The sequence below is a fragment of the Peromyscus maniculatus genome, chromosome 5 (genome assembly GCF_049852395.1).
Source record: "Peromyscus maniculatus bairdii isolate BWxNUB_F1_BW_parent chromosome 5, HU_Pman_BW_mat_3.1, whole genome shotgun sequence".
NCBI classification, from domain to species: Eukaryota; Metazoa; Chordata; class Mammalia; order Rodentia; family Cricetidae; genus Peromyscus; species Peromyscus maniculatus.
In genome coordinates, this window is record NC_134856.1 from 28,774,304 (window position 1) to 28,801,531 (window position 27,228).

Below are 27,228 nucleotides of genomic sequence, written 5' to 3' on the forward strand. Positions count from 1 at the left end.
TGTGAATTTTCACAGATGATGACATCAAGATCTAGAGACCTTAAATAAAGTGACCAAATGTTCCAAGTTTTTAATTGGCTGGGGGCATGAGTAGAAGGAACGCTTTTGTTGGGGAGTTAACGGTGGGCCGGGCCTTTAACTGTACCCTCACAGAGTGTGAGTAACTCCTTCCTGCAGCCCCTTGGCAGCATGGGCTTGGAGTTGTTCACTGGAGTAGGTGGCTGCTTTTACCCTGTACTGCTGCTCTGGTCTTCAGATTTGTGTTGACTGGTGCTAAGCAAGTTCAGAGGCGGGCTCTAGGAAGCGCCAGAGGAAGGAGAAAAGGCAAACCTGCTGAATCCTGCTAGTAGCTGCTCCTGTTGGCCTTTCCCGAGCAATGGAGCTGGCTTCTTCTTCCTTTTTTTTTTTTTTTTTTCTGAGACAGGGTTTCTCTGTGTAGCTTTGCGCCTTTCCTGGATCTTGCTCTGTAGACCAGGCTGTCCTCGAACTCACAGAGATCTGCCTGGCTCGCCTCACGAGTGCTGGGATTAAAGGGGTGCGCCACCACCGCCCGGCAGGAGCTGCCTTCTTGTTTAGTCCTAGATTCTGATTTTGAGAAATAGATTCTTTACCTTTAGAAATTCCTTTTGAAATGTAAATATGCCTCTGATGAATGTGTTTTGACTGGTTCCACTCTTCATTGCTGTTAGGTCTTAGAAATTACTTGACATGGATGCAGATGGTAGTGTGTAAGCATATAGGACAAGGAAAATGGGAGTGGATGGAGGCAAGATATCACAAATGACAAATCCTTTCTCTTGCCTTTCTTGAGCGGGATGCCAGGCTAGGGTAGGGATGTGATTAATTGAAGAACAGACATCTACTCTTTTACGTGCTAGGAGTTGAGACAGGATAGTGATTTTTACAGAGGAGACAAGAGTGAGACCTCGACATAAACAAAGTAGTAACATCAGAACGATCTGTCACACTTAAACACACATGAGCTCGGAAGGCCCATACCACAGTGTGATAGCTCTGTTTCTGGTGGCTATGAGAAACATAGTGAGTTCTGAGTTAATACCTCTAAACACAGACTCAATAACTGTCCGAGGTAAGATGCCCTCCAGGAGAGGATGTCTTGAGAAGCTGTTGTGACACTAGTCCCCAGAACTATGTTAAGATCCTTTGAGAAACTTTACAGAAACTGGCTCCTTCAGATTGTCTTTTGCTAAGTGATTTTATCATCTTGCTTTAGGATGCAGGCTGGGCTTGGTAGTTTGGAGAGCATGCCAGGTGCCTCTGCTGTGTGTGGCCGGTCGGCAGAGAGACTGCTGTGGACCATGAGTGAACATCGCCTTATGTTGACAGTCACCTTGGACTTCAGCGGGAGTCATGATCGCCTAGGGTGTCCATTAACAACTTCCTATTGCTGTGACAGAGCACTTGAGGAACACAGTTTATAAGGGGGAATAGCTTATTCTGGCTCAGTGTTTTCATTGTGGTTGGCTCTGTTGATTTTGGATCTGTGGTGAGGCAGAGACATCTAGGAAACAAAACGGAAAGGCCTGATGTCTTACTGTCCCATCCAGGGTGCGCTCAGTGACTTAACTTCCTTCCAGTAGGCCTTATGTTTTAAAGTTTCCGTCACCTTCCTGGAACGCCACGGGCTGGAGAACTAACCTTTATTTAGCATGTGGGCCTTTGGGTCTGCTGTAGTATGGCGGACTGCTCCGAGAAATAGTTTCTATTACAGAATATCAGATCAGAGCAGGGCCAGTGGGAACCAAAGGGATTGGACAGGGTTTGTGGAATCTGGGACATGAGCGGGGTTCTCTTTCCTGCATTTTCTGCTTTTAAAAATACCTTTAGTTTCTGACACAAGGTCTTAGTGCTGCCCAGGTTGCCTTGAGGCCTTGGGCTTAAATGGCATGATCCTCCTGTCTCAGTCTCCCTCCTGGAGGGGACTGTTGGCACACATTCCTTAATGGTGGCTTTTGAGCTAATTCTCTCTAAATAGGAATAAATTAAGCAAGCAGATATTACATGTCTTCGATATGATTATGCTGCAAAGGTTATTTTTCACAAGTATGCTTGTCCTTAGAAACTGTTCTAAAATAGATTCTGGACCATGGAACCCTTTCTGTATCTAATAAATCCACAGGTACGCATCATCTTGCTTATAATCTGAGAGCTTTGTGATACAGTGAAGCCATTCAGCATTGCAGATGTTCATGGACTCCAGGCTAATCCTTAGCATAGACATAGACTGAGGGCCGTGATATTATTACATTGTAGTGAGTGGAGACATGTAGGGGTGCATGATGTATTCCTTGTTGCTGTGACCCAACACCCAGCAAGAAGCAACCTAAGGAAGGGCAAGCAAGTTTGGCTTACTGTTTGAGGGGATACAGTCCATCAGAATAGTGCTGCAAACATGCATATGGCCGGAGAATGAGGGGCTGGTCACGTGGCTTCTGCAGTCAGGAAGCGGAGAGTTGAGGACTGGTGTTCCTCTGACTGGCCAGGCTTTCTTCATTTTGGTTTCCCAGCCCGTGCAGTGGTGCCACGCTTGGGTCGTGAGAGCCTCCCCTCAGTTACACTTCTCCTCAGTTACGCTGTTCTGAATACACCCCACGGTCTGGCCCAGAGGTGTGTCTGCTAGCTGACGCCAAATCCAGCCAAGGTGATAGTGAGGCTTGACCATCGGAGCCAGCCTGCTGCATTTTAAACATCAACATAGTGTTCGCCAGTGTGCCACATCCTTTTCATTCCTCACAGAATGCAGGCTAATGCATGTGTGGTGCTGCGTTTTTTGAAGTAAAATATACTCCATCATGTGGCATCCTCAGTCCTCTGGGGAAGGCTGCAGGAGGAAGCTGCATGCAAACAGTATTTGGAGTCAGGTGTAATTCATGGCATGTTCTGTGTTGCTTTGGACGCATACCATGCAACGATTATAGTAAAGCAAGCTCAGTAATAAATCTGTTCAGCTTTGTTTAAACCCACCAGTTCCTAAGTTTATTTAACTAGGCCTTCTCTTCTCAAAACATTCTCTTACTTCTCAAAGGACAGAGATGGGTAAATATTGGTGTGACTTCTGGCTGGATGAACTGGAAGTGACCATGTGGCTGCGGAGGTTTTTTCCTCAGTCTTACGTGAGGAGACGGAGAACTGGCTGAGCAGTTAGGAGCACTGGCTGCTCTTGCGGAGAACCCTCGTTTGCTTCCTAGCACCCACACGGCAGCTCACAACCCTTCGTGACTCGGATTCTGGGGACCTGATGTCCTCTCCCTTTCTGGCCTCCACAGGCAGCAGGCACATACATGGTGCACATACACACACTCTGGCAACATATGCACATTAAATAAATTAAAAACAAGCACACACATGAAAAACATTCTGTAGTCCTTCTGTGTCAGAATTTAGTACAGCTGGGCGTGGTGGCACCCGCCGTTAATCCCAGCACTTCGGAGGCAGAGGCAGGAGGATCTCTGTGAGTGTGAGCCCAACCTAGTCTGGAGTGCAAGTTCTAGGACAGCCAGGGCTATATAAAATAGAGAGAATCTGTTCAAACAAACAAACAAACCAGAACAGAAACCTTAGTCCCCTTGTGAACATAGTGTCTTGTTTTAAAAAGCACCGTGAAAGGGCTGAACTCTTCCTGTAAGTCCCCTTAAGAAAACGGCTGTTCCTGCTTCTGTGAGAGAAGACAGAGGACACAGCAAGACGGGGCCAGGAGCTCGAAAGCAGAAAACAGAACACGGTGGAGGAGGGGGACCAGGGCAGACGACAGAAAGCCAGGACAGTGGGCCTCCAGCAAAAGGACAGGTGAATTAGACCCTGCTGCCGCCGTTTGATGGGTCTGCCCCCATAGTTCACACAGTAAGGCTTAGTCCTCCCGTGGTGGTGGATCTTTCAGTGTTGGAGCCTAGTCGGAGGGCTTTAGAACTGGGGGTGTTCCCTGGCCAGGGGCTGGGGGTGACACCCAGGCTTTTTGGCTTCTTTGCAGTGATCCTGTAATTTTTTTCCCCTCTTGCACACACTTGTCATCAGAGGCTGAACCACTGTCCTGCCCGCCCTAGCCTTTCAGCTTTCGAAAGTGTGAGCTCTATAAACCTTGGTGAAAGCATACCAAGGGTATTTCATTATAGCACTGAAAAGTGGACTAATGTAAACAGTGTAGGAAGGCTGCAGAGACGGAAGTCACACCACCGTGAAGAGGGAATGTACCAGCGAGTGCCCCCTTCCCGCCCCCTCCCCGCCCCCTCCCTCCTACAGCTGGCCTGAGAAACTGGATGTTTCAGAATGACTTCCAGACATTTTGCTGGTTTCAGCCGTACATCGAACCCTCAAGAAACAGTTGTGTTTGGCTGGCCTGTGTCCTGGCTCTGGAATATTCAGAAGGTGTAGTAAGATCTTTGACAGAAGTCACTTTCTCAGAGCAGTTATGCTGGGCTCTCTTCGGCAAACCCTCCCTGCCCTTCCCTACCCACCCCCTTCTGTTCTCCGTCCCGTTTCAAGCCAGAGGGACCATGAAGCTGAGCTTGGCAACCCTTGTATTGCTTTCTTGTAGTCTAAAAATATTTTCTGATGAAGAACATGTGGTTGATTTGAGCAGAAAGCCGGTCAACTTACTATCCCAAAATCCTAAAGACTGCTATTAACTCCAGCTCGACAGAGGGTTGCCCTCCCCAGAGCGGTTTCTCTAGCTAAGAGCTGCATCTAGTGAACTTGACTTGCTGACTTTGCTCCGGATGGAGGCTTCAGCATACTGACACCACCCCACCCCCTTGTCCTGGGACCTCATCAGCCAAGTTTTCTGTTTTTCCAAGGAATGTTGTTAGGGTTGGGGAGTTATCTCAGTGGTAGAGAGCAGAAGTCCTTGTTTGGGTCCTCAGCTTGGGGTGGGGTTGAGTGTCAGGGGTGGGGGGCTGGACAAGACAAAATGACAAAAACAAAACAACTTCCCAAGAGCCCCAAAACCCAACCAACCAGCCAATCAACCAAGCAAAACATCCATGAGGCAACCAAAGAATATTGTTGCCATTTTAGACTAGAGATAGATTATATAAACTATAGGAACTGAATGGATTTGATGACAGCTTTTAGGATTGTGAGTGTGCTGTGTGGGCGCACACGGAGGCCCGAGCAGGACATTTCCCGTCTGTCGCTCTGCCTTACTGTCTTGACGTGGTCTTTGGCTGACCTGGCGAGCTCTCGGGATGTCTGCCTTTACCCCGTGACATGAGTGCTGACTTGAACACAGGTGTCCATGTTTGCGGGCAAGTCCTCTTACACATGGAGCCATTTCCTCGGGCCTGTGGTTTCTTTTTAAAAATTTTTTATTTAAAAATATGGAAAGCTTCAAGAATTTGCATGTCGTTCTTGAGCAGGGACCATGCTGGTCTTCTCTGTATCGTTCCAATTTTAGTATATGTGCTCCCAAGCGAGCACTTATTTTTTAATTTTTAAAGTCAAGGTTTTACTCTGTAACTCTGGCTGGTCTAGAACTCACTATGTAGACCAGGCTGGTCTCAAACACAACTCAGAGATCTCCCTGCCTTTGCCTCAAGTGCTGGGATCTGAGGTGTATACTACCGTAGCATGGCCCACGGTTCCATTGTTTGCATCCTGATGTGTAGTGTTGTGTCCTTATTTCTCCTAGAATGGGATGATCTTGGAAGGAAGCCGTGATCTGTTTCACTGGTGAGACAGTTTCTCAACATACATGGTTCTGATCTTTAGGGAGGCACTGAAGAAGGGAGAAATGAAAGTATCTATTATAATTCATAATTGCAAATTTAAGGTTCTATATTTCCCTGCTTTTCATGGTTTCAAACAGATGGAAAATTTAAAAAAATGAACGACACATCCGGCATTCCGTTTCAAATATGTTCACCAAACTGTCTTTATGTGGTGAAGTCCAGTCTGCTGCCACTGTCTCCCTTTCATTCTGAAGACTGACAGGTCCTTTCCACAGCGGTGATTAGTATTTAAAGTGATTACCCTGGGGACACACAAAGTCCGTGTAATCAACAGTGATGATATATTTAGCCCAGCTTTCCTGCTGTATAGTTAATACCTTTTAATTGTTTAGAAATTAGGCATCAAGCCGGGCGGTGGTGGCGCATGCCTTTAATCCCAGCCCTCGGGAGGCAGAGGCAGGCAGATCTCTGTGAGTTCGAGGCCAGCCTGGGCTACCAAGTGAGTTTCAGGAAAGGCGCAGAGCTACACAGAGAAACCCTGTCTCGAAAAACCAAAAAAAAAAAAAAAAAGAAAAGAAAAGAAATTAGGCATCAGTTTGTGATCACGTTTTTGTTCGGTTTGCTAAAATGCTTTCTATCCCTATCATTTCAGTTTAGAAACTGTGGGAAGCTTCCAAGGGACCTGTTTTCATCTGTTTGCAGGTTTATAGACCCATGGCTGGAACTAAGAACATGTTGGGAACGCCTTAGGTGACTGCCAACTTTTTCTAAGCATGGAATCAAACAGTACATTTTTGGGTGATGAATAATTAGAATGTGTACTGAAAAATACTTCTTTTATGCACATGTTTCACATTACAGACTAGTGCCTGGCCTACTCGAAACAGAAGAAAAACATGTTCTGAGCTATCATCGTGTGTGCCGACTGTGTGTACTGTGTGTATTTTCAGGAACCACCATCGTGTGTGCCGACTGTGTGTACTGTGTGATTTTCAGGAGCCACCATCGTGTGTGCCGACTGTGTGTACTGTGTGTGTTTTCAGGAGCCACCATCGTGTGTGCCGACTGTGTGTACTGTGTATATTTTTCAGGCAGGCTCTTGCAGTGTTGCTGGTCTCAAACTCATGGGTTCAAGTGATCCTCTTGTTCAGCATCCCATGTGGCAGGAACCATAGGCGTACACCACCACAGGCGTGCACCACCACCGGCGTGCACCACGGCACCGACTTTGGAGAGATGGCGTGTCCCCACACTCGCAGTCCTCAGCATTCTTGTCACTGCCTCAGGTCACACGTCATTTGGGTTATAGCGAATGATCCGTGGGGGACACCCATCTCTTGCTTTGAGCTTATTTCCAGTTTATCACAGCAGGTAGGCATCCTAGCCTCTATTCCTGTGATTTTATAGCACTATTAACTTCCGTCACCGGCGTAATTAAACAGTATAACCAGTACTTATTGAACACTTAATTGATGCCAAGCAGAGTACTTAAATTAGGCAGAGTTGTTCATATTTTGGCCTGAATTCAAATTCTCTGTTACTTTGCTCAGATTACTAAATGTCTGGGAGCTGCGACATGGAGTACTTGTCTTAGTCAAAGCGAAGTACCCTGGACAGACAGATTGGCTTCAGCAGAATGTCGCTGTCTCATCCTTCTGGCTACGGAAATCTGAGGTCAAAGCGTTGGCAGCCTCCTCTGCTGCAGATGTAAATCTTCATATAACCTCTAACACAGATTTCTGTTGCTGTAACAAATGCCTGTGCTAATCAACTTAGGAAGTGAGGAGGTACATTTTGGTTCATAGTTTTGAAGGCTTTAGTCCATTACCAGTCGGTTTCATTGCTTTGGACCTGTGGTGGCACAATGTGTCATGGTGGGAATAGCAGAAAACTCTTCCATGCCCAGGGTGGAAGACAGAGGACAAGACCCGGGTCCCACAGCCAGCATGGAGGACCCCGTGATCCAAGCATTCCAGTAGGCCCCACTGAAAAGGTACCGTCTCCCACGGCCTAGCTGGCCTTTTAGCCACACGGGCCTTTGGGTCATATTCTAGATGTGCTCCCCAGGGCAGTGTATTTGAAGTGACTTTGGTGTGACATTGTTGAGAAGGGGACTTCTTAAGTAGGGCTGAGTATGGGAGGTGGCGGTTGATCCTGGTGAAAGGGTGAGCTTTTGGTTTGCTCCACCCCTTTCCAGCTGTGTCGGTTTGCTCCACCCCTCTCCAGCTGTGTCGGTTTGCTCCACCCCTCTCCAGCTGTGTCGGTTTGCTCCACCCCTCTCCAGCTGTGTTGGTTTGCTCCACCCCTCTCCAGCTGTGTCGGTTTGCTCCACCCCTCTCCAGCTGTGTCGGTTTGCTCCACCCCTTTGTAAAGTTTTATCCCTGATATGTAAACTTAGTGCATGCGTAGTGTTAACTGGTTCCTGGCTAGAGGTCAGGGAACACTTTTCTTTACACTCTATCATGTGTGAACAGTAGGTGTTGGTGAACTTGTGTTTCATGTATGTGCCTCTGTACAATTTTCCTTGACCCTATCAATGCCTCTAAGTAATTTAAGACTAGTTCAAGGGTCTCTTATGGGAAGTTTTTAATGCTTCTGCTCTCTTCCCTGCTACTCTCATTTGAAAATAGGTCAGGTTCGTTTCTTCTTTAGCCCACAGGAATGCTAGAGCCCTCTCTGGGTTTAGTAGTGACCTTCAGCTTCCTCTCTCCCTGATTCTTCTGGTGTGGGATGTATCTGCCAAAGGACAGTTCAGATTTCAAGGTTTAAAATATATCTGTCTGTCTGTCATCTGTCTATCACCTACTTAACTATCCATTCGCCTGCCTACTCACGAACCATCCTATCCATCTATCTGTCTGTCTATTATCATCTGTCTTAATCTATCTACCATTCATCTGTCTGTCTGTCATCATCTGTCTTTATCTATCTTCCATCCATCCATCCATCCATCCATCCATCCATCCATCCATCCATCCATCCATTCATCCATCTATCCAAGAAGCCAGGACCTTGGTGATAGGCAGACATTCCAGTGCTGAGTTATACTCACAGCACTTTTGAAAAGTTTGTGTTGCTTAGGCCTGCTCTGAACTTCTCCCCTCCGTTACTACGTTTTGTTTTGGTAGCACTGGGCATTGAACTCAGATCTTTGAGCATGCTGAACTTTTTAACCACTGAGTTGTACTACATGCCAAGTACCTCCAGGTTTGTTTTTCTTTTGGTATGTGCTGTACCTGTTAGTGTGTCTGTGCAGGTGCTCATGGAGGCCTGAAGTCCACAGTTGATATCAGTGTCCTTTGTAGATTGCTCTCCACCTTTCCTTCAGGAGAAAAAAAATCCCCCTTAAAAACCACATTCATTCATTCATTCATTACGCTAGCCTTACCTTTAGTTTTTTTTTTTTTTTTTTGAGATAAGACATCACTTTAGCTAGCTGGCTGTCTCTGTCCCTTCACAGTGCTGGGGTATAAGATGTGTTGCCATCCCGGGAGAGGGGGTGGTTTACATGAGCTCTGGGGACCTGACCTCTGGTCCTTCTTCTTGTGCAGAAGGCATTTTATTACCATACATTACCTTCTGGAGAATCCAACCACATGGCTACGGTTCCTAGGCTTACATTAATGCTTGCCAAAGCTGGCCATATTGGGCTCTCAATCCCCATTGGCATCAGAAGGGGAGAGTTTTTCATGAAGGCCCAATAGGTCTCTGCCATGTTGGGCTTCAGCAGCAGTCACAGGGCACACTCAGTGCACAGAAATCCAAAGAGGAACCTTATTGTCCTGAGGAAAGACATAAACAGAACCCCGGGCCACACCAACACCAGATTGGGTCCCCTCCAAGTGCCAGTAGAAAGATCCTTCCATCGCTCCAGAGGGTGATTTGCAATAGGAGTCCTCCAATTCATTTTGTCAATATTTTGTTGAGTATTTTTGCATCCATGTTAAGGAGGGAGACTGGTCTATAATTTTCTTTCTTTGTTGCTTCTTTGTGTGGTTTGAGTATCAGGGTAACTGTAGCCTCATAAAAAGAGTTTGGTAGTGTTCCTTCTCTTTCTATTGTGTGGAACAATTTGAAGAGTATTGGAAGTAGCTCTTCTTTGAAAATCTGGGGGTTGGGGATTTAGCTCAGTGGTAGAGTGCTTGCCTAGCAAGTGCAAGGCCCTTGGTTCAGTCCTCAGCTCTGGAAAAAAAAAAAGAAAATCTGGTAGAATTCTGCACTGAAACCATCTGGTTCTGGGCTTTTTTTTTTGCTTGGGAGACTTTTAATGACTGTTTCTATTTCCTTAGGGGTTATTGGTCTTTTTAAATATTTATCTGTTCTTGATTTAATTTTGGTATGTGGGATCTATCCAGAAAATTGTCCATTTCTTTCAGATTTTCCAATTTTGTGGAGTACAGTTTTTTGAAGTATGACCTGATGATTCTCTGGATTTTCTCATTTTCTTTTGTTGTGTCTCCCTTTTCTTTTCTGATTTTGTTAATTTGAGTGCTCTCTCTCTCTCTCTCTCTGCCTTTTGGTTAATTTGGATAGGGGTTTGTCTTTCTTGTTGATTTTTTCAAAGACCAATTCTGTTTCATTGATTCTTTGTATTGTCTTTGTTTCTATTTTATTGATTTCAACCCTCAATTTTATTATTTCCTGGTGTCTATTCCTCCTGTGTGAGTTTGTTTCTTTTTGTTCTAGAGCTTTCAGGTGTGCTGTTAAGTTACTAGTGTGAGATTTCTCCAACTTCTTTATGTGTACATTTAGTGCTATGAATTTTCCTCTTAGCACTGCTTCATAATGCCCCATAAGTTTGATTATATTGTACTTTCATTTTCATTGAATTCTAGGAAATCTTTCATTTCTTTCTTTATTTCTTCCTTGACCCATTGGTGTTTTAGTGGAGCATTATTCAATTTCCATGAGATTGTAGGCTTTCAATAATTTTTGTTGTTGTTGAAAATTAACTTTAAGACATGGTGGTCTAATAAGATACAGGATGTTATTCCAATTTTTTGTATCTGTTGAGATTTGCTTTGTGACCAAGCATGTGGTTGATTTTCCAGAAGGTTCCATGGGGTGCTGAGAAGAAGGTATATTTCTTTGTGTTAGGGTGGAGTGTTCTGTATATAGCTATTAAGTCCATTAAGTCATAACATCTGTTAAGTTTCAGTCTGGTAGATCTGTCCATTGGTGAGAGTGGTGTGTTGAAATCTCTCACTACTAGGGTGTAGGGTTTGATGTGCAATTTAAGCTTTAGTAATGTTTCTTTTACAAATATGGGTGCCTTTGTATTTGGGGCATAAATGTTCAGAATTGAGATTTTATCTTGGTGGATTTTTCCTGTGATAAATATGTAATGTCCTTCCTAATCTCTTTCAATTGATTTTAGTTTGAAGTCTGTTTTATTAGATATTAGGATAGCTACACCAGCTTGCTTCTTAAGTCCATTTGATTGGAAAGTCTTTGCCCAGCCTTTTACTCTGAGGTAGTGTCTGTCTTTGAATTTTAGGTGTGCTTCTTGTATGCAGTAGATGGATGGATCCTATTTTTGTATCCATTTTGCCAGCCTGTGTCTCTTTATAGGTGAGTTGAGACCATTGATATTGATGGATATTAATGACCAACGATTGTTAATTCCTGTTATTATTTTTTTTGTGTGGTCGTGTTGAGTTTCTCTTCTTTGGTATTTGTTGGTGTGGGATCATGTATTGCTGGAGTTTTCATGGGTGTATTTAATTTCCTTAGGTTGGGTTTTTCCTTCTAGTGCTTTCTGTAGGGCTGGCTTTGTGGACAGGTATTTATTAAATCTGGTTTTATCATGGAATATTTTGTTTACTCCGCCTATGGTGATTGAGAGTTTTGCTGGGTATAATAGTCTGGGTTGGCATCTGTGATCTCTTAGTGTCTGCATAAGATTTGTCCATGATCTTCTAGCTTTCATAGTCTCTTTGAGAAGTCTGGTGTTATTCTGGTGGGTTTGCCTTTATATGTTACTTGGTCTTTTTCCTTTGTTGCTCTTAATATTTTTCTTTGTTCTGTATGTTTAGTGTTTTGACTATTATGTGGCGAGGGGACTTTGTTTTTGGATCCAGCTTATTTTGGTGTTCTGTAAGCTTCTTGTATCTTCATAGGTATTTCTTTCTTTAGGTTAGGAAAGTTTTCTTCTATGATTTTGTTGAATATATTTTCTGTGTCTTTGAGTTGGTATTCTTCCCCTTCTTCTATCCCTATTATTCCTAAGTTTGATCTTTTCATGGTGTCCCAAATTTTCTGGATATTTTGTGTTATGACTTTTTGGTTTTAGTGTTTTCTTGGACTGACGAATCTATTTTCTCTATCGTGTTGTCAGTGTCAGAGATTCTCTGTTCGCTCTCTTGCATTCGGTTGGTTATGCTTGCATCTATAGTTCCTGTTGGTTTTATCAGATTTTCTATTTCCAGCATTCCCTCAGTTTGTATCTTCTTTATTGTTTCGATTTCAATTTTCAAATCTTGAACTGTTTCCTCCATCTGTTTAATTGCTTTTTCTTGTCTTTCTTTGATTTCTTCCAATTTTTTGTTTGCTTTTCCTTCCATTTCTTTAAGGGAATTTTTCATTTCCTCTTTAAGGGAGTTTTTTATTTCCTTTTAAAGGAAGTTTTTTATTTCCTCTTTAAGGGCCTCTATCATCTTCTTAAAGTCATTTTTAAGATTGATTTCTTCTGCTTCTGTGTTGGTATGTTCAGGTCTTGCAGGTGTAGAATCACTAGTGTCTGATGGTGTCATATAGGTCTTTATGTTGTTGCCTGTATTTTTGCACTGGCATCTACTCATCTCTCCTTCGGTCAGCACAAGTGGTGTCTGTGTCTGAGAGTGCCTCTCTTGTTCCAATTGATAGTCTTGGTCCACTGGGAGTTCTTGGTCAAATCAGTGCTCTTGGGCTCTGTTTCTCTGGGAGCAGCTTAGTCCAATTGGTGTTAGTGGGTTCTGTCTCAGAGAGCCAAGTCTCCTGAGTGCACTCTCACTCTCAGCTCTATTGTGGCTCCTTATGACAACCAGGCCTTAAACTTTGTCAGTTGTATTTTTACAAAAGACCTCCTAAGTGTCTGCAAACTCTACCACATAAAGAAGCCCAAATGATCTGTGCCAAACCTAGTTTACTTACATCTTACCTTTGTGAGTTCTGGTAGCTTATTGTTATCTGAGGTATTTTAGAAGAGGCAGGAAGACTATCATTTTTTTTTATCCTGTTTATTTTTTTTCTTTTATTTTACAATACTATTCAGTTCTACATAACAGCCACAGATTTCCTTGTTCTCTCCCTTCCATGCCCCCTTCCCCTTCCCCCCAGCCCACCCTCCTTTCCCACCACCTCCAGATCAAGGCCAACCCCGAGGACTGAGATCGACCTGATAGACTCAGTTCAGGCAGGTCCAGTCCCCTCCTCCCAGATTGAGCCAAGTGTCCCTGTATAAGTCCCAGGTTTCAAACAGCTATCTCATGCAGTGAGCCCAGGACCTGGTACCACTGCCTAGATGCCTCCCAAACAGATCAAGCCAATCACCTGTCTCACCTATTCAGAAGGTCTGATCCAGTTGAGGGCCCCTCAGCCTTTGGTTCATAGTTCATGTGTTTCCATTCATTTGGCTATTTGTCCCTGTGCTTTATCCAACCTTGGTTTCAACACAGAAGAGTAACAAGTATAGGTGTGAGATCCAAGATTTGTCTTCACACCAATCTGATTTTTCTCAACATAAAACTCTGGTAGGTCTCACCCATATTTTTTTCAAGAATAAAATAAAAAGAAAGCTTTTCCCTTAAGTGAATAAAAAACTATTTTTATATTTCATAAATGTATGACAGGTGATATGACTTGAGCAGAGATCCACCTGGTATATTTATTGATGTGTAGTTTTTTGATGTCCATTTCCTTTTTTGTCCCCTGAAGGATTACAATTTCAAAAACTGATAAGCAGTAATTTGATTTTGAGTGTGAATAAGGACATGTTTGTTGGCATATGTGTATATACACAGGATCTTCTCTAAGATTCTCAAAACTTAAAAGCAATCTTTCAAATACATTCATGATGTCTCCACTCAAATCTACCTAGATTAACAATATAATATTACCACTAATTACCACTATTGCCACGAATACAAACAGGTTGTTGGAACACTGTTATCATGCTTTATATTTGTTAATAGAATCTTAGTCCTAGTAGAGAATATATAGAGAATGTATCTAAGTTGTATTGTATTTTTGTTCATTTCTTCTTTTTACGATGTAAATTTCATGAGAGTATAACAGTTTCTTTCACACTCCTAAACCTAGTGCATAGCCTTGTGTACACACATTGCTTCTTAAATTACTAGTTAAACGAATGAATATATAAGCAGTAAATCCATGTCATTTCATTACATTCCTCTTCTTTTATGCTTAATCAGAACATTTATTAACATTTAATGATGTGAATCAGATCAAGGAATATTATAGTTATTTGTGAAGCCTTCAATAAATTGCTCAGTTAAATTGAAAAAAAAAAAAGGCCATTAGTTATGTTCCTTGTGAGCTGCCTGTTTTTTCTTTATGGTTCTTAGTTGTTCTTTTGCAGAGCTGCCAGCTTAAGTCGTGCTGGGTTCAAGAAAAATGGGCCTTGGTGGTTTGTGTTCTGAGAGTTGTGTCCGTGCCAGTGGATGCCCACACATTCCAGAAGAGAATTTGACATTGCTGATGCCGTTATTGCTGTTATAACAGTGGCGGCCACCGCTGCTACTGTTTCTGGGATTACCATTTCATAATTGCTTACTATGGTGATATTTTACTTGTACTGAAATGTGATTTTAATTGTATGTTAATAAATAAAGTTGCCCGGGGGTCAGAGCTATTAGAGCCATAGCAAAAGCTGGGCGTTGGTGGTGCATGCCTTTAATCCCAGCACTTGGTAGGCAGAGCTAGGTAGATCTCTGTGTGTTCAAGGATACAGCCAGCATTGGAGACACACGCCTTTAATCTCAATACCATAGAAGACCTGGAGGGCTGTACAACAGGCAGTGACGAGGCGGTCATGTGGTTGGTTTTACAACCAATGAGAAGGCAGAACAGAAAGACTATATAAAGACAAACAGACAGGAAGCAGCTCTTTTTCGGAGAGGTCTCTTGGCTTAAAAGGTTAGCTGCAGCAGGTGGGTAAGGCTCTTAGCTCTGATCTCTTGGCTTTCTTCTTTGCATTGGTTCTGTGTTTCTTATTTAATAAGACGGTTGCTTATATCTACAGCTTACTACAGCCAGCACAGTGGAGACCCTGGCAGCAAAAGTAGCTACCACAGTTAGTTAATCTTTCATTCTATTGGGCATGATAAATTTAATTCAATAGTTATATACATTTCAATTGGCTTTGAAAATTATAAATTCAGAACTCAAGTTCCATTTGCTTTTGGGATACCATCTTCCAAGGACTCCAATTTGCAGTAAGGCTCGTTAAGGAAGTGAATGGCTCAGTTGCCTTTAGCCTACTGGCTATGGGTGGGTTAGGACTTCTGTTGGTCTTTTCTGTGTTGAAAACACAGATTGCAAGCCCAGCACCACTTTGATATCTTTGGTAGCAGTTAACTCTGCAGCTCACACACGATTGAGCCTGTATGATAATGAGTATTCAGAGACGGGTAATCCATGGGGGGAGCTCACCAACCTAAGACAGAGTTCCTGTGTGGCCTGGTCAGGCATCTCCATGACGGGTAAGGTGACCTGATGACATCCCACATAACCTAAGTCAGAAGCTCATTTATTAGTAAAAGGGGGCACCTGTAGAGCCCTGGCCCCCGTTTTGGGTAACTGTTGCCTTGCTTGCTGACCTTGACCTTGATATCCCCCCTATGCTAATTCCCTGCTGCGTTCCACCCTCCTGAATGCTTAAGGGGAAGTTCCTTGTCTGTCTATTCTGCATATTGGGCTTTAACAGCTTAGATGCAAGATTGTAAAACATCAATAAATGGCATTCAGCATTAAGATAGATAGATAGATAGATAGATAGATAGATAGATAGATAGATTAAATAAATAAATAAATAAATAAATAAATAAATAAATAAATAAATAAATAAATATGGCTGAAATAGTTGGGTCAAGGCTGCATCGGGTTGGTTCAGTAGTCAATGCAAATGAGGGCATATTTTAAAAATTGTAGCAGAACATATTCTCTCTGGATAAAATGGGAATAAGGATGGTAGTGCATCAACCAATTTCAGAAGACACTAGCAAGCAAAATGTAAAACATTAATATTTATACAGGTGTGGAATAAAAGTAAATAATACTGTATAGTATAAATGTAGGCAGAATTCTGTCCCAAACACCTGACTTCTAGTTCATTCCTCCCCATAATAGTAGATTTAAAGAAGTTAGCCAGTAATGGAAGTGGTGGGGAGTCAGAATATTGGAGGTTAAGGATTCCTTCTAATACTCCTGGCTTTGCTGTGCTGGGCTGAGTTCCTACCGTTTGACATGCCAAACCCACTCTTCTCTCCCATGCTCCAGGCCCATCAGCAGGTTCCCTTGTCCTCTGGATTCTACTAGATCTCACCAGCAGAGAGCTAGAATGGGTGGAAAAGACCAGAGAATGACCTGTTTCCACTCCACTGGTGGGTGTGTCTGGGAACAGGTCAATACTCTCTGTTCAGATGGCCTTGCACACAGCCTGTCTCCAGTTGGCCTTGCACACAGCCTGTCTTCAGATGGCCTTGCACACAGCCTGTCTTCAGATCACCTTGCACACTGCCTGACTTCAGATGGCCTTGCACACAGCCTGTCTTCAGATGGCCTTGCACACAGCCTGTCTTCAGATGGCCTTGCACACACAGCCTCTCGTCAGATGGCCTTGCACACTGCCTGTCTCCAGATGGCCTTGCACACTGCCTGTCTTCAGATGGCCTTGCACACTGCCTGTCTTCAGATGGCCTTGCACACAGCCTCTCTTCAGATGGCCTTGCACACAGCCTCTCTTCAGATGGCCTTGCACACAGCCTGTCTTCAGATGGCCTTGCACACAGCCTGTCTTCAGATGGCCTTGCACTCTGCCTGTCTTCAGATGGCCTTGCACACAGCCTTCTTCAGATGGCCTTGCACACAGCCTCTCTTCAGATGGCCTTGCACACTGCCTGTCTTCAGATGGCCTTGCACACTGCCTGTCTAACTCCACATTCTAGTGACACATTGCACAACTGTCCCAAATGGCTTCTGTGTTCCTTGCTGACACCTTTTGTAAATACTCCCTCCACGGAACTCTCCTCTATTCAGTTGATCTAATTTATCATGTGTTTTTAGCTGGAATCCTAAATGAAATAGTCAGAAATCATGTTTCAGGTTATGGGGCAATTAGTGTCCATTCAAAAGCAGTTGTTGGGGCTGGAGAGATGACTCAGAGGTTAAGAGCACTGACTGCTCTTCTAGAAGTCCTGAGTTCAATTCCCAGCAATTACATGATGGCTCACAACCATCTGTAATGACATCTGGTGCCCTCTTCTATGTACATAATAAATAAATAAATCTTGGGCTGGAGAGATGGCTCAGAGGTTAAGAGCACTGACTGCTCTTCCAGAGATCCTGAGTTCAATTCCCAGAAACCACATGGTAGCTCACAACCATCTGTAATGACATCTGGTGCCCTCTTCTGACCTGCAGTCATACATGCTGCATACATAATAAATAAATAAATCTTTAAAAAAAAACAGTTGTTGGACAGTAACAAGAAGTGTGACTATTTCTCTTTACTCTGTTAATGGTTTCCTTGACAAGCCTAAGGGGTACAGACTTTGATGCTATCTCTCAACTCTTCTTTAAAGTTATACGGCCTCACTTTTATTAAAATGACTCTTGGTTTATGCGCTGTCTTGAGGAATAGGGAACAAACAAGTAACTTTGCCAGATTGACTTGAGTTGGTCTTCTATCCACCCACTGTAGTGTGTGTGTGTGTGTGTGTGTGTGTGTGTGTGTGTGTGTGTGTGTGAGAGAGAGAGGGGGGGGAAGAGAGAGAAGAAGCAAGTAAGTCTGGTTTTTTAGTTTAATTCTTTTTTTAATTTGTTTCTTTAGTATTAGTGCTAGGATTTTAGTTATGGTGAGTTTTAGACTTAGAGTAAACTTAGAGCTGGTGTTAGAAATAGGGTTAGATACAAACTTAAAATGGAGCCATGTGAACATTAAATTTAAAGTTGATGTGGTTAGGGTTAGGGACAGATATTGGTGTAACACTGGGATAGGGGTATAATTACTGTTGAAAATGATTTACAGTTAGTTTTAGTCCTAGTTTTACTACTTGGGTTATATGTCCAGTTAGGCTAGTTTAATTCTTATTGGGAGGCAATTCCCAGGACAATGTTACCTGGGTTCTATCAGCTTTTATTCTAGAGTATTTTTTCAGGGGTGTTTATAGACAGCCTCGGGCAGGGAGCACAGATTTTCCTAACGTGTAAGAGAAGACAATGTCTCCCTCCAGGACATGGTTGGTCAGGTTAGCTCGTGGTTCACCAGAGAAGACTGGAAGTTCTAAGCTTGGAGTTTCTCAGCTATGCCCACTGTACCTGAAGCATACAAGTGGCCTCTTCACATGGCCTTTGGGACTTGAAAGACATGGGGAGCTAATGCAAGCCGCTCCTGTTCATTCTGACTGCTGTCTTATGAGTAAACGTGGCCTGTGTTTCATGTCTTCTGCTAACACCTATGGATTGTAGGAGGCTAAACTGCTAAGTTAAGTGTCGGTCAGCCTCCTGTCACTATAACAAATCCCCAGATAACTAACTAATAAGAAGAAAGAGCATATCTTAGCTCACAAATGACAAGGCTGATGGAGTGGACCCGTAGATTCCACTACATAACAGAGGCCTCTGACACTGCTGATAAAACCACAGCAGGATGCACAGGGCACAGAAAACAGCTGATCCCATGGCCAAGGAGCAAACGATAACAGGAAGGGGCCCATTTGAGAGCAGGCCCCCCGGGTCCTCAGGACCTACCACCACTGCCCCGTAGCACCATCCTAGAGACCAAGCCTTTCAACATAGGGGCCTTTGGGAGACATTCATCACTCAAACTACAGCAGCTTGCACACCGAGTCTTATCTCATGCCCTTCACAGCCCTTGCCAGCCAATGGCATCCTTTGATTAGTTTCCATCCTGAAGTTGGGTCATTTTGTATCAGGCCTGCTGCCCTATACAACTGTAACCACTTTCCCTGGAGATACTCTGGGCCATGAAGTGTACCTCTTGGTTTTTTCTGTGTCTGTCCTCCTGATTAGAGAGCCTATACTCATTACACTGCTCTCTATGATTAGAGAGCCTATAGTCATTACACTGCTCTCCAGTAGCAGCCACATCACAGGAAATGACCTCTAAAGCAGTGTGAAGGCCACAGCACTTCTTTTACCAATGCTTTTCTCAGGCCCCATTTGGGGAAATAAAGTCAGAACTTGACGCCTAGGTTAGCAACACATGAAAAATCCACTCCCGTGTCTCTCTCTTCCTAGTCTTTAAGTTCTTTCCTCCAGGGCTGGGGAGATGGAGTTAACACTGACTGCTCTTCCAGAGGACCTGGGTTTGCTCCCAGTAATGACATGGCAGCTCACATCCATTCCTAACTCCAGTTTCAGGGAATCCGACGCCCTCTTCTGTCCTCCATGGACAGCAGGCACAGACATTCCTGCAGACAACGTACCAACGCACATAAAAAATAAAATAAATTCTTTCCTCTATATTATGTGAAGTTGATGTCAGGGCTTGGCTGCTTTCAGTGCGGAACCAGCTGTTTAGTTAGCATGGCTTCCTGGAGTGCGGGAAGAGAGTGCCGGGAGGATCTTTCAGGGTTTCACATTGCTGTGACCACAAAGCCTGAAGGAATTGACTCCAGGGAGGAAAGGCTTGGTTCGTGGTTCTGAGTGTTTCCATCCATCGGGGGCACAGAAGGCATGTTAGAACAGCTTAGCTGATGGCATCAGAAATATGTGGTGGAGACACAGGGTGCAGGGCAGAGACCAGCAGCAGGTATAACCTCAAAAAGTCCTCGCTTATGACCTGTTTCTACCAGAGAGGCTCTATTTCCTACAGGCTCCACAGGTTCCCAAACAACAGCACCACCAGTGAGGGGCAAACATTCCAAACTGGCATTTCCAGTTCAAACCCTGACAGAGGTTTGAATACATACACCAGCGAGGAAATACTTTAGCCTGAAAGTAGCACCTGTCATTCACCTCAGATCCCATGGCCTGAAGCACAGGGCAGTCCCCACTGCAAAGGGCACGTGAAAGTGCAATCTTTCAAGGGAAGAGCAGGATGTTTGGGGACACTGCAGCCATGTGACCTGGAGCTGCACAGGGATGGAGAGTAACCGTATCACAAATGACCATGCATCCTCTGGGGGTTCCAAGTTCCTGAAGCAGTCAACCTGGAGGGTTGGAACAGCTATGATGCATGTTCCTCAGCTATTGCTTTTTTCTCTTCCAACTTGTACATAAAAAGCCTGTAGTGACTGATATTTTAAGCTGGAGTATTTCTGAATCTGTATCAATTCCCAACAAGCCCCGAGTCTACATATTTGCTTGTGTGTTTAAGAGTACGTTCTGGTGCTCACTTCAGTCCTACATATACTACAACTGGGATGATACAGAGAAGATTAGCATGGCCCCTGTACAAGGATAACACACAAACTCATGGAGCGTTCCATATTAAAATAAAAAGAATGCTTCTGGTCCTGCCGGGGTTGTCTAATTGCTGCTGTTTTATGATGGAGTGTTGGCGAGCGTGCCCAGTGTTACGGTTTAGTGACAGTAGCTGGTTTTTGGTGGCTCAGGCTGCCTAGTCACTTACTGTCCCCAGGTGGGACGCTTCACTTCTATCAGGACCCAGCAGTGAGCTGAGAGCAGCTTTTCAAAGGACGAATAGCAACAGTGTGGGCTTCTTCCACAACCAAAAGTGCTTTCTCCGCAGCTTGGCCGTCTCCAAGCAACGCCTTTGCTGCTTATGCCCATCCAGTGATAGTGGACGGGCTGGCCCAGATGCCGCGGTTTGTCCTCGTCCAGCGGTTCACTTAAAGCAGGGGTATTACGGGTTGTCATAGCTTGGTGCAATGTGCCCAAATGTGGTCTATGTTCTCATCGGAACCCAAGGAGGCTTGTTATGCCTGTATCATGAGACACCCCTGTAGCAGGAATCTTAAAAGTTCTTATTAATAAAATCAAACCCAAGGCCAGTTATTGGGGTCCATGCTGGTAGATCAGAGAGACAGAACAAGCCACAGCTATCTCACCTCGCCAGATCCTCAGCTGGTCTTGTCTCCTCAGACTGGAGGCCTCTGAGTCCTCATCCGGAATGGGTCTCAGCTGAATTACTGCTCAAAAGCCTGAAGCTTAACCAGGCCAAATGCTTAACCAGCCAAATGCTTAACCAGCCAAAATCTCCTAGTTTCTGGTCCTCAAGCCTTATATATCTTTCTGCTTTCTACCACCACTCCCTGGGATTAAAGGCTGGCTTTCTGGGATTAAAGGTGTGAGTCACCATGCTTGGCTATTTCCAATGTGGCCTTGAACTCACAGAGATCCAGAGGGATTTCTATCTCTGGAATGCTAGGATTAAAGGTGTGAGTGCCACCATTTTCTAGCCTTTGTATTTAGTGGCTGTCTGTTCTCTGACCCCAGATAAATTTATTAGAGTACACAATATTTTGGGGAACACAATACCACCACACACACACACCCCAAGGACCACCAGGAGTCTGAGGTCATATACAAAAGCAAAGAGCCTTTATTGCAAGCTCAAGCTTGGGTTTGTAGATGAACAGTCTTATTAAATAAGAAACACAGAGCCAAATGCAGAGTTAAAAGCCCAAGAGGTCAGAGCAGCAGCTGAGAGCTGAGACTTAAAAAACCGCCTTCTTACCCTTCCTGCTGCTGCTGTCCTTCCCCTCAGCAAGAAAGCTACTTCCTGTGTGTCTGTCTTTTTATTGACTTTCTGTTCTGCTTTCTTATTGGTTGTAAACCCAACCACATGACCTCCTCATTACTACCTGTCTATACAGACCTCCAGGTCTTCTATGGTTGGTATTGAGATTAAAGGTGTTGTGTCTCCATGCTGGCTGTATCCTTGAACACACAGAAATCTGTCTGTCATGTGATCTGGATTAAAGGTGTGCACCCCAGGCAACTTTATTTATTAACATACAAATAAAATCACATTTCAGTACAAATAAAATATCACCATATGTCCCCTTTTCTATTTTAATAAAAGGAAAAAAGTTATAACTAATATAAGAAAAACTATATACAAAAGTACAATAACTATATACCACATATATATATAAGCAATAAATACCTAAACAATGTCTAGTCCATTTGCATTTGACAAATTCAGAGAAAATAATTCCATTATCTATCCTATTTTGGTAAGTCCGAAATGTATGTGATTCACTTTCTTTCCTAACTTATATTACTAACAGAACTATCTTATAACGTCTTTCAAATTTATACACTTAACTCTTTAGTGAGTTTCTTTTCTAAAATTCTTAACAAGGAAAGCTATAACTATCTAAATTTAACTATAACTATCTAATCTTCCACTCTAACTAACTAATCTTCAACTCCCTCAGAGATCCAAGAAGAAAATAATATTACCTAATAAAAAATAAAAACAGGAAGTGCAACCATCAGTCATTGGATGAGAGTTTTAGCACAACAGTTAGGGTTTTTGGCCATCCTATCACCAGAGTAGGTCAGTTTGGGCTTCCTCTCAACCATTGCCAGTAGTCTATTGTGGCGGTATCTTTGTGGATTTCTGGGGACCTCTCTAGCACTTTGCTTCTTCCTATTCCCATGTGGTCTTCATTTATCATGGTCTCTTATTCCATGTTCTCCCTCTCTGTTCTTGATCCAGCTGGGATCTCCCGCTCCCCTAAGCTCTCTTTCCCTTGACCTTTGCCCTTCATTACCCCCACTCATGTCCAGGTTGTTCATGTAGATCTCATCCATTTCTCTGTCATTGGGCTATCCCTGTGTCTTTCTTAGGGTCCTGTTTTCTAGGTAGCCTCCCTGGAGTTGTGAGTAGGAGTCTAGTCATCCTTTGTTTTACATCTAGTATCCTCCTATGAGTGAGTACATACCATGTTTGTCTTTCTGAGTCTGAGTTACCTTACTCAGGATGACTTTTTCTAGATCCATCCATTTGCCTGCAAACCTCATGATGTCATTGTTTTTCTCTGCTGAGTAGTACTCCATTGTGTATATGTACCACATTTTCTTTATCCATTCTTCAGTTGAAGGGCATCTAGGTTGTTTCCAGGTTGTGGTTATTACAAACAATGCTGCTATGAACATAGCTGGGCATGTGCCCTTATGGTATGATTGAACATTCCTTGGGTATATGCCCAAGAGTGGTACAGCTGGGTCTTGGGGGAGATTGATTTCCAATTTTCTAAGAAAGTGCCATGTTGATTTCCAAAGTGGCTGTACAAGCTTGCATTCCCACCAACAGTGGAGGTGAGTTCCCCCTTGCTCCACATCCTCTCCAGCATAAGCTGTCTTCAGTGTTTTTTATCTTAGCCATTCTGACAGGTGTAAGATGGTATCTCAGAGCCATTTTGATTTTCATTTCCCTGATGATTAGGGATGTTGAGCAATTCCTTAAATGTCATTCAGCCATTTGAGCTTCCTCTGTTGAGAATTCTCTGCTTAGCTCTATAGCCCATTTCTTAATTGGACTGTTAGGCATTTTGATGTCTAATTTCTTGAGTTCTTTATATATTCTGGATATCCACGGCCAGGCCCCAGGTGGAGCTCCAGGAATCCAATCAGCGAGAAAGAGGAGGGATTGTATGAGTGAGAATTGTTAAGACCAAGATTGGAAAAAGCACAGGGACAAATAGCCAAACTAGTGGAAGCACATGAACTATGAACCAATAGCTGAGGAGCCCCCAACTGGATCAGGCCCTCTGGATAAGTGAGACAGTTGATTAACTGGAACTGTTTGGGAGGCCCCCAGGCAGTGGGACTGGGACCTGTCCTTAGTGCATGAGCTGGCTGTTTGGAACCTGGGGCCTATGCAGGGAGGACTTTGCTCAGCCTGGGAGGAGGGGACTGGACCTGCCTGGACTGGATCTACTAGGTTGAGCTGAATCCCCAGGGGAGTCCTTGCCCTGGAGGAGATAGGAATGGGGGGGTGGCTGGGGGAAAGTTGGGGGGCAGGAGGAGGGAGGACAGGGGAATCCGTGGCTGATATATAAAATTAAATCAAATTATAAAATAAAAAATTAAAACAGTAAGTGCACGCAAACAGCTTCCCCCAAAAAATGTGAGTTGACAGAAACAGCCAGCTGCCTAGATAGTCACCTGAGGTTTCTCCACAGTGTTGGGGCATCATCTTCAGCCTATAGACTTAGCATATCTGACAGACTCATTTGTGAAGTAGGATGTACACAAGGTCAACAGTTCGACCTCACATTGAGTGAGAGCAGTCCATGTACCAGAAACACCTGAATTCCACTAGTGTCATGTCATGATTCAGGATTTTAAATTCTGGAAATTGTTGATGTTTTTTTGAATTCAGCTGTCCATTCTTCTTGGCTGTGTATATATGGCTTCATCTCAGCATCCCCTTCTTCTCCACATCCCTCTATTAAATGCCAATCTACTATTGAGAGGCGTGAGCTTAGTTACGCTTCAAGAATAACTGTTTCAGCTGCTGTCCCATTGCACATCAGAAGCCATCAGCCCACTGCCTGTTCAGCTGCCTTCGAAGAAAAGGACACTGTGCCTTTTCCGGATTGCGAAGGCCACTTCAGGGATGGTGCCATATTGTCCTGGCCTCAGAAGATGCTTTTTGTTAAAGCCACAACCACACTTGTTTTGGCAAGAATCAGTAGTCCTTTGTTTCTTGTCCTGTCTGTCCATTTTGTCCTGTTTGTCAGGGGTTGATTAGAGGATAGTTTTTTGTCCAGTGGCTAACTTTTGCCACAGTGAAAGTTAACTCCATATGCAGTTTCTTCAATGCCCATATTTTCGCTGAAGTAGATTGGTACTGCCAGGAGCCAACATGTCTCATAGTCATAACAAAAAAGAAAATTTGTCTAAGTTATTAAAACATTTTAAATGCCATATTCTATAGATCTCTGAAGGGTTTTAAGATGACCTGTCTATCTAAAATATATCTGCTCGATCTTGAAAACACACTTAATATAACTAAAAGTTCTATTGTAATGTCTAACTACTAACTTTCTTTTCTTTTTATCCTAATACTTGATAATAATAACATTCAAGGATCAGCAAATTGCATTACATTGTTAAATGAACGGTACAAGTACAATATCTTGAACAAGATTAGAAATATATGTATAGCATTTTCTAACAATATCAATATCAATATATATAATTTGTATACAATATAAAACAATCCAGTCCAATGTAAAGTATTTAAAACTAGTAATTGTCTTTTTTTCTTTTCTTTTTTTTAAACAAGAACCTTAAATCTAATCTCCTTTGCTTAACCCTTTTCCTAACCCTTAACAACTACTTGTAACCAACCCCCCTAAACAATGAAAATTATCCCAGACCCAAAAACCCATTAAAAGACCAAAAAACCACCCGCCCCATATCACCTCTTTGGGAATGTGGGCATAGTATTCTTAAAATTGCTTTCTGCTGGGTATGGGCAATGGTATCTTTATTCTGAAAAGAAAAATTTTGGGTTAATTGTCAAATTCTAAGAAAGGTAGCTATATCCTTTGTTGTCCAGTTTGAGCATAATGCCAACGTTCAGGGCTTATCTCAAGTCCTTATTCAAGTAGTCTTTGAAACTGGATCATCTCATCTAGTCCTCTCAAAATTGCTCTGAGCACTTTATAGTCCAAAGCTGATCTGTAGATGATATTTGTCAGCTTAGTGATATTATTATTGTCCATGTGGAATTATTGTTGTTGTGGGGCCATATCTTCTTCCTGGAGACTTCAGTTAATGTTAGGCCTGACCGTGATTTCCTGCAGAAAACTGATAAGAGACTAGAACACAAAGACATGTATAAGCAGCTAATTGAAGCCTTTTTTCTAGAAATAGTTAGTACTCTATATGACAATTAATATCTTAACAAAGTTAATATATATATATATATATATAAATCTTGTAAATTTTGTTATAAAATTCATACTTTAAGAAAAGTTTAAAGAATCAGAATAGAATTAAAGAATTGAGATTAGTAGTAATAGAATAGTCCCTTAATTAATTTGGTTTTTCTTCTGTCCCATGTCAGAAGATGGCTCTTTCTTCTGGCATGATACAGGGAGTTTGCATTTTCCTTTTAACAACATGCTTGAGTTTAAAGAAGGAGAGAGCCATTCTCCAACTCCAAAGTCAGCTTTAGATCTTAATTGAACTGGGACTACAAGAAGACCAATAGTGTTAAATGTCTTTAGAGAAGAACAGAAACAAACATTTAGGAAAACTTATGAAATTTTATAGATGATATACCAATAGGCCATTTTACTCTTTTTCTTGGGACAGATGATTTTTCTTCAGTTGTCTCATTTGTCCAGTGTTCTTCAGATTCCTTAGCCTTCATTCTCCTAAAAGACAAAAACAAAAACCTTTCCCCAAGACTAATTTTGAGGAGGTTCCCTTTTGGTAAGTTATTATCTGATTAAATGAAAAGGCATGTGTTACTGGTATAAATTAGTTTAAATTGGATGTTCATGCTGGTTGATGAACTATCACCTCCTCTAATTAAGAGGTCTCTCTTGTTCAAATCAAACCTTTATCAATTTTGATGGTACCCACAGCTTATCTTCTCCTGTAGAAACAAAAGCAAAACCTTGTCCCCAATGTAATACATATCCTGGTTTCCATTCTGAGGTCAGCACATCCTTAAAGTATATAGGCTGGTTTAATTCTGTAGTTTTTTCTATTATCCAATGTCTCTCTGCAGCTGTTGTTCCTTTCTCATTAGCATTGAGAAAATTCAAAGTTAATAGAGCATTATGCAGTCTATTTCTGGGGGGGGTTTGTTACCCCTTTCTGTTTATTTTGCATATCCTTTAGAGTTCTGATTAATCTTTCAATAACTGCTTGGCCTGTAGGATTATGTGGTATACCTGTAATATGCTTTATATTGTAATAAGCAAAAAAAGTTTAACAGAGCATTGTCAGTTTTAATTTGTGCAGGTATACCCATGATGGCTATAACTTCTAGCAAATAAGTGATGACAGAATCAGCTTTTTCAGAACTCAAAGCACTTGCCCATTGAAATCCTGAATAAGTATCAATGGTATGGTGTACATATTTCAATTTTCCAAATTCTGAAAAGGGAAACACATCGATCTGCCAGATTTCATTCCTCTGAGTACCCTTTGGGTTACATCCTGCTGGTAATGGTGTCTGATTCTAAAAGGAACAAGTAGGACATTTCCTTACAATTTCCTTGGCTTGTTGCCAGGTTATGGAAAAATCCTTTTTTAAACCTTTACTATTGACATGATGTTTTTTATGAAATTCTGAGGCCTCCAGCACATTTCCTATCAATAATTTATCAATTTCATCATTACCTTGTGCTAGAGGGCCTGG

The 27,228-nt window shown here is 42.8% G+C and overlaps 2 protein-coding genes and 2 non-coding genes across 4 annotated transcripts in view; 2 read left to right on the forward strand and 2 right to left on the reverse strand.

Moving 5' to 3' along the window:
- LOC121826478 (protein arginine N-methyltransferase 9-like) overlaps positions 1–27,228 on the reverse strand; it is a 151,101-nt gene that overhangs the window by 70,754 nt on the left and 53,119 nt on the right. The window lies entirely within an intron of this gene.
- Positions 1–27,228, forward strand: part of LOC143273212 (transmembrane protein 184C-like) — an 87,910-nt gene that overhangs the window by 23,610 nt on the left and 37,072 nt on the right. The window lies entirely within an intron of this gene.
- LOC143273650 (U6 spliceosomal RNA) lies at positions 5,328–5,433 on the reverse strand. The gene has a single exon (XR_013051832.1). It is a non-coding gene; the product is annotated as a U6 spliceosomal RNA (small nuclear RNA).
- LOC143273665 (U6 spliceosomal RNA) lies at positions 20,256–20,362 on the forward strand. The gene has a single exon (XR_013051847.1). It is a non-coding gene; the product is annotated as a U6 spliceosomal RNA (small nuclear RNA).